This window comes from Sorex araneus, chromosome X (genome assembly GCF_027595985.1).
Source record: "Sorex araneus isolate mSorAra2 chromosome X, mSorAra2.pri, whole genome shotgun sequence".
In the NCBI taxonomy this organism is placed as follows: domain Eukaryota; kingdom Metazoa; phylum Chordata; class Mammalia; order Eulipotyphla; family Soricidae; genus Sorex; species Sorex araneus.
In genome coordinates this window covers 122,684,819-122,692,342 of record NC_073313.1, presented here as the reverse complement: position 1 = coordinate 122,692,342, position 7,524 = coordinate 122,684,819, and the positions used below count along the sequence as shown (strand labels likewise).

At 41.1% G+C, this 7,524-nt stretch overlaps 1 pseudogene; it reads left to right on the top strand.

Annotated features, from left to right (window-relative positions):
- Nucleotides 1-2,210: 2,210 nt before the first annotated feature.
- Nucleotides 2,211-3,060, top strand: LOC101552194 (40S ribosomal protein SA-like; annotated as a pseudogene).
- Nucleotides 3,061-7,524: the final 4,464 nt, after the last annotated feature.

Below are 7,524 nucleotides of genomic sequence, written 5' to 3'. Positions count from 1 at the left end.
GATGACTGGTTAAAAAAAATTTGGTACGTCTGCCCAATGGAATACTATGCAGCTGTTAGAAAAGATGAAGTCATCTCAAAAAATTAGATATTGAATTCCCATTTGACCCAGCAATACCACTACTGGGAATATATCCCAGAGAGGCAAAAAAGTACAATCGAAACAACATCTGCACATGTATGTTCATCGCAGCACTGTTTACAATAGCCAGAATCTGGAAAAAACCCGAATGCCCCAGAACGGATGACTGGTTGAGGAAACTTTGGTACATCTATACAATGGAATACTATGCAGCTGTTAGAAAAAAGGAGGTCAAGAATTTTGTAGTTAAGTGGATGGGCATGAAAAGTTTCATGCTGAATGAAATGAGTCAGAAAGAGAGAGACAGACATAGAAAGATTGCACTCATCTATGGTATATAGAATAACAGAGTGGGAGACTAACACCCAAGAACTGTAGAAATAAGTACCAGGAGGTTGACTCCATGGCTTCGAGGCTGGCCTCACGTTCCGGGGAAAGGTCAACTCAGAGAAGCGATCACCAACTACATTGTAGTCGAAGGCCATGTGGGGGAAGGGAGTTGCGGGCTGAATGAGGGCTAGAGACTGAGCACAGCGGCCACTCAACACCTTTATTGCAAACCACAACAGCTAATTAGAGAGAGAAAACAGAAGGGAATGCCTTGCCACAGTGGCAGGGTGGGGTGGGGGGGAGATGGGATTGGGGAGGGTGGGAGGGACACTGGGTTTACGGGTGGTGGAGAATGGGCACTGGTGAAGGGATGGGTTCCCAAACTTTGTATGAGGGAAGTATAAGCACAAAAGTGTATAAATCTGTAACTGTACCCTCACGGTGATTCTCTAATTAAAAATAAATAAATTTTAAAAAAATAAAAATATATATATATTAAAAACAAAAAAAAAAGAAAATATGAAGTCATGAACTTTGCATATAAGTGGGTCAGCATGGAAAGTATCATGCTAAGTTAAATGAGTCAGAAAGAGAGAGACAGACATAGAAAGATTGCACTTATTTGTGGAATATAAAATAACCGAATAGGGGGCTGGAGTGATAGCACAGCTGGTAGGGCGTTTGCCTTGCACACGACCGACCCGGGTTCGATTCCCAGAATCCCATATGGTCCCCCGAACACTGCCAGGAGTTATTTCTGAGTGCATGAGCCAGGAGTAACCCCTGTGCATTGCCGGGTGTGACCCAAAAAACAAACAAAAAATAACAGAATAAGAGATTAACACCCAAGAATAAATAGAAATAAGGACCAGGAGGTTTGCTCCATGGCTTGGAAGCTGGCCTCACATGCTGGGGGAAAAGGCAGCTCAGACAGAGAAGGGAACACCAAGTAAAGTGTGGTTGGAGGACCCGCTCGGGATGGGAGATGCTTGCTTAAAGTAGACTATAGATTGAACACGATGGCCTCTCAATACCTCTATTGCAAACCACAACACCCAAGAGGAGAGAGAGAACAAAATGGAATGCTCTGCCACAGAGGCGGGGTGGGGCAGGGGGAATGGGATTGTGGGGTGGGAAGGAGACTGGGATCATCGGTGGTGGAGAATGGGCACTGGTGGAGGGATGGGTTCTCGAGCATTGTATGACTGAAACACAAGCACGAAAATATGTAAATCTGTAACTGTACCCTCACGGTGATTCACTAATAAAAAATAATTAATTAAAAGAACTGGAAACAATCCAAATGCCTATCAACCCATGATTGGGAAAATAAAATGTGATATATCCATACAATGGAATATTTGTTAGCCATATGGAGAAATGAAGCATGATGCATACTATATCATGGAAGAACCTTGATAACATTGTTAAGTGAAATAAACCAGACACAAAAATATTATATATTGTATGATTTCATTTATGTAATATGTCTAGAAAAGGAAGCTATAGATAAAATAGATTATTGGTGCTCAGGGCTGGGAGGGAGGTGAGAAGAAATGTGAATTTTCTCTTTCTGTGCTACCAAGCAAGGGTTCCATAAGCTTGTCCTCTATTCCGTAGTAAGTTGAAGTGAATTCCAGAACCCTCTATGTCCTGCAAATGCAGGAGTTGGTGGGAAGAAAGAGAGGTACTGGGTCCTTGGGGGAGGGAGATGGGTACACTGGTGATGTTGATGTGATGCTTGAATTGTGTCCATGAGAAACCATAATTGTAAGCCAAAAATTTTAAAATAATTTAAAAAATTGAAGGAGGAAGATGTCCTCAAATTCCTTGCAGCAGGCACCCACTTAGGTGGCATCAACCTGAGCTTCCGGACAGAATAGTACATCTACAAAAAGAAAAATGATGGCATCTACATCATAAATATGAAGAAAGCCTGGGAGAAGCTTTTGTGGGCAGCTCATGCCATCGTTGCCACTGAAAATCAGCTGGTGTCCAGGAATCCTGACCAGCTAGCTGTCCTGAAATTTGCTGCCACCATCAAATTTGTCACACCTCTTGTCTATCTTATCTACCCTCCCCCCCACACACACTTGTGGTATATTCCAACCATTGGCCATTCCTCCTTCGACCATGGGCCATCCACTCCAATTGTTGACTACGTCACGTCTGGATCTTTCACTAACCAAAATCAGGTGGCTTTCCATGAGCCGAGACTTCTGGTGGTTACTAATCCCAGGGCTTACCACCAGCCCCTCACAAAATCGTCTTATGTTAAACTGCCTACCACTGCATTGTGTAACAGCTTCATTCTGTGCTACACGGACATCGCCATTCTTTGCAACAAGAGAGTTCGCTTGATAGGTCTCATGTGGGGGATGCTGGCTTGTGAAGTTTTGTGTATGCATGATAGCAATCTCTTGTGAATACCCTTGGGAAGTCTTGCCTGATCTCTTTTCTACAGCGATCCTGATACTGAAAAGGAAGAGCAGGCTGCTGCTGAGAAGGCTGTGACTAGGGAGGAATTTCAGGGTGAATGGACTACCCCAACTCTTGAGTTTACTGGCCCTCAGCCTGAAGTTGCAGGCTGACTTGAAGGGGTTACTGGTGTCTGCCATGCCAATTCAGCAGTTCCCTATAGAAGACTAGAGCACTCAGCTTCCTCAGGAGACAGGTCTGCAGTTCCCACTGCTCAGACCATAACCGAGTAACATTTTGTTTGTCTTGTTTTGGGGCCACATCCAGCAGTGCTCAAGATTTACTCCTGGCTCTGTGTTCAGCAATCACTCCTGGTGGGACTTGGGGGACCATATGGGATACTGGGGATAGAACCCAATTAGCCTTGCAAGTCAAGCCCTTTTCCCATGGCACTATGACTCCTGCCCCCACCACTGAGTAGTTTTAAGCTGTTTTCCTATAGATTCAAACAGGAAATGAAAAGAGGGCTGATTGAAAACTTAATGCATTTCTAAAAAAAGAAGGAAAGAAATTTGGAGTGAATTGCATGGTTTTTTGGGGGAAGGGGAGATGAAAATATTCTCAAATTAACTGCAGTTATGGTTGCAGAACTCTTGATATACTAAAACCAATTAATTATATATTTGATTGTTGCTTATTTGTGGTTTTTTACATTTGTTTGGGGGGCCACACGCAGTATTTCTCAAGACATACCCCTGGCTCTACACTCAGGGATAACTCCTGATGATGATATTGGGATGTGGTGACTAGAAGACCATATGTGACTCCAGGAATTGAACCAGTCTTGACCATATGCAAAGCAAGTGCCTTGACCCCTGTACTAGCTCTGACTCTGTGAATTACATACTCTTAAAGGGTAATATGTGGCAATAAAAATTGCAGTACTAATTATGGAAAAGATCAAAATTTGTTGAACAACCTGTGCTTATATGGGGGAGTTTGTATTATGTTGATCTTGAATTCTGTCTGGGTAGGTTTTGTACTTATTCTCTTCAGTACTTTGGATTTCAAACAAAATGAAACAAAATGTACTTATCTGCCTGGTTCTGATGAACTCTGCCTATACGATTCACATAGAATCTTTCCCTCTGCCTTCCCCTTCTAAATCATTTGCTCATTTCCCATACCTCTCTAGTCATTTGAATGAAAGTGATAAACTAATGAGTATAATGCATAGTGACTAAAGATAGCACTTAGGGTTTGATAGATGCCTTAACCTGAAAGAAGTACTTAGTAGAGAAATACAGGCACTCCGTGGCAGAATCAGTGGGAAGAGTCATTTTGATTAGTGAGCGAAAGCATTTTATTCTTCCTAAATCATGTCAAGTAGGCCCATCACTATAAGATTGAATGTAATATTGAATCCGAGGCATGGCCAGTGGTAATTGAGTTTGATCAGTTATTGGGTAGACTATAATTGGTGAGATATACTTTATGCCTGACACATTCTTATCTTGAATTTGGCACTTAGCCCCTGCCAGGTCTGTATCTTGCCTTTCTTTTGTGAAATGTTATAGCTATTACCTCATGTAAAAGACAAAGTAGCACTTGTCATTTATACTCAGACTTGCTTGAGAATGCAAAACAACTTTAGCGATTCCTGAATAGGACTCTCTACCTGTTTTTTGGCCAAGGTAATTGACAGATATTATATCAATGTGTGCTTTTGAGTGTACTAAGAAGTGGTAATTTCTAGAAAAGACTCTATTTTTTATTATTGAGGCCCTGCATGGAAGGAAAGAAGTTGGAAGAGTGTTAATGTTGGAGGTAAATAGATTTGCGATGGAATACCAGTTTGAATTTCTTGTTAATGAAATAAAACAAGTTCTTAACATCTCTGAGTTGCCAGTTTTTGTTTGTAGATTTGGGTACAAGAATCCTTACCTGGGGGAGGAGCCCACAGTGATGAGGAACCCTGGGGCCTAACGGGATGGGGGCAGAGCAGGCCCTTTCCTCCTATCTCCCCCACTACGAGACCCCGAGTTGCCGCCTATGAAGGAGCCCTCTGGCTGCTGATTGAGCTGCTTATTGACCATGATCCCAGAGACTCAGAAACAAAGCTCGAAACCCAGCGGCTTTTGGCAGAAATGTGTCTGTACTATGCATTAAGTTTCCGGCACCAGACCACCCCAGGTGGGTGGTTTCATGCCTTGGCCTGCTTCCCCTGGCAGCTTGGTCACCGCCGCCATCTTCCAGAGGCCTACGGACAACCTGGGAGGAGCCCACAGTGGTGAGGAACGAGGGGCCTCATGGGATGGGGGAGGAGCCGGTGCTCCCCCTCCCCTAGGATGCCCCAAGTTGCCACCCACGAACGAGCCTCTGGCTGCTGATTGAGCTTCTTATCGACCATGATCCCAGAGACTCAGAAACAAAGCTCGGAACACAGTGGCTTTGGGCAGAAATCCCTCTAGATTTAATTATTAAAACTTCAGAATGCCAAAATTGCGCAGCCGCAATAGTGGCCACGCATCATCATATGCAATTCATAATCGGCAATAGAAAAGAAATTGTTGCCTTCTCAGCAGATCTGAGTGTTGGGGTAAAATCCCAAATAATAATGGTGAGCTTGGTGTCAAAATGTTGAATATAATCAAAGTAGAGAGAGAGTAACGTGGAAATCGTAAGCCACACAGGTAGGGGGAGGGTGTGGTATGGGGAGGATACTAGGGTTTTTGGTGGTGGAAAATGTGCACTGGTGAAGGGTTGGGTGTTTCATCATTGTATAACCGAGACTTAAACTGAAAACTCTGTAACTGCTCTCACAGTGTTTCAATAAAAATTAAAATAAATAAAGAACAATAAAAGACATGTATATGTAAATAGACAAAATTTTTTTTTAAAGAATCCTTACCTGGGGCCAGAGGGATAGAACAGTGGGCAAAACATAAAGCCAGACACAAGCCCTAAGCACAGCTAGTTATGGCCACAAAACGGAAAAATGAATCTTTACCTCACCAGTTGTGAATTGAAGGAGGTAACAGATGCCAATTACCTTACACTGTTTGACCTAGGGGAAGACTCCAGAAAATATAAGTTCCCTTTCCTCAATTTTAGTTGCAAGCAAGAAATGCTCATTTTGCTTCAGAAGACTAAACATAATGGAAGTGCAACTGAGTAGTTCTCTGCATTATAAAAAACTAAGTTATTAATTCAATGTTTATCCTACTCTGGTATCATAAGTAAAGGTTGTGAGGGCATATGTGTATGTCTATCATTCTAAGTTGGAACGAGGATGAAAGGGTGGTAATATTATGATGGTGACTAAGAGTTTGTCTGTCTTATTGGTATGTGTACTCAAACCACTGGAATATTGAATTTTTCATGGTAATGAGATATAAATTATGCTTCTGGCACTGCTTCTTCAGCTGTTCTAATCTACTCTGGGTCTTTATGTTTTGTACACATAGGAAATCTACTAGGACCTTGAATAATGGAAATAATAGCCTCTTGCATTAGAAAATCATTTTATAATTTCTATATATGTTCAAATCTTATTTTTCCATTTGATTCTATACCTAGTCAAGTAAATGAAACAGGGCATTTTTTCTGGTGAAGAAAAAAAAGCTCAAAAATTATGAAGGCTCAAAAATGCGAAGGGCCTATCTTTACGTGTAGTATCAAAGTACTAACAAAATTGGGATTAAAACCATTATTTTCTGACTTCTAATTCAGTGTTGTTTCCACTGTGCCACTTTAACTGAAGCTTGAATGATTTTGATATAAGTGGAATATACTTGAAAACATAAATAGAACATAATATTTGGTTACATAACATCCCAGCTGCTGGGTCTACTTAAGCAGAATCTTGAAGAACAGAAGAAGAGGGTGGAGGTAACTAAATTGTTATTCAGAATACTGACTGCATTAACACTGATTCTTCAACCCTAGTCTGTTGTGACTTGACATTATTCTTAATCCACGTCACTGACAAAAATCCAAACTTTTTAGCATTATTCTCCTACATTTCTAAAGTTCCCCTCCAGTTTATCTCCTAGTTTCTTGCTTCCTTGCTTATATCATGCAAACTTGGTGAAAATCCCTCCCTACTGCTGTCTGACTCATTCTCACATTCTATCTTCTCCTGAAGTATTTAATCTCATCTATCCTTCTACTTAACCCTTTTGTGTTGTGCATACAAGTACTATTCACTAGAAGCAATTTCTGTTACATAAATAATGTATCAAAATGTTCAGCAAATAATAGCGGATAACTATTTCTTTTTTCTGATCCTTTATATTATATTAGGGTTTTTAAAAAAAATCCAGGTGCTCACTGAAACCTTAAATTACTTTACCTTGATGATATTACTTCCTTTCAAACTTGATACAATGTGTTGGTAAATCACTGTTGAGCTGTGTGTGTAGTTAGTTACATGAAGCAATGCTTTTCTTTTTTTAAAAAAAATTATTTTATTGAATCGCCATGTGGAAAATTACAATGTTTTCAGCCTTAAGTCTTAGTCATACAATGCTGAAACAACCATCCCTTCACCAGTGCCCATATCCCACCACCGAAAAAAAAAAGAAAACCACAGTACGCCTCCCATCCCGCCCACCCCCGCACCACCCCCCTTGTAACTGATAAATTTCACTTTACTTTCTATTTACTTTGGTTACATTCAATATTTCAACACAA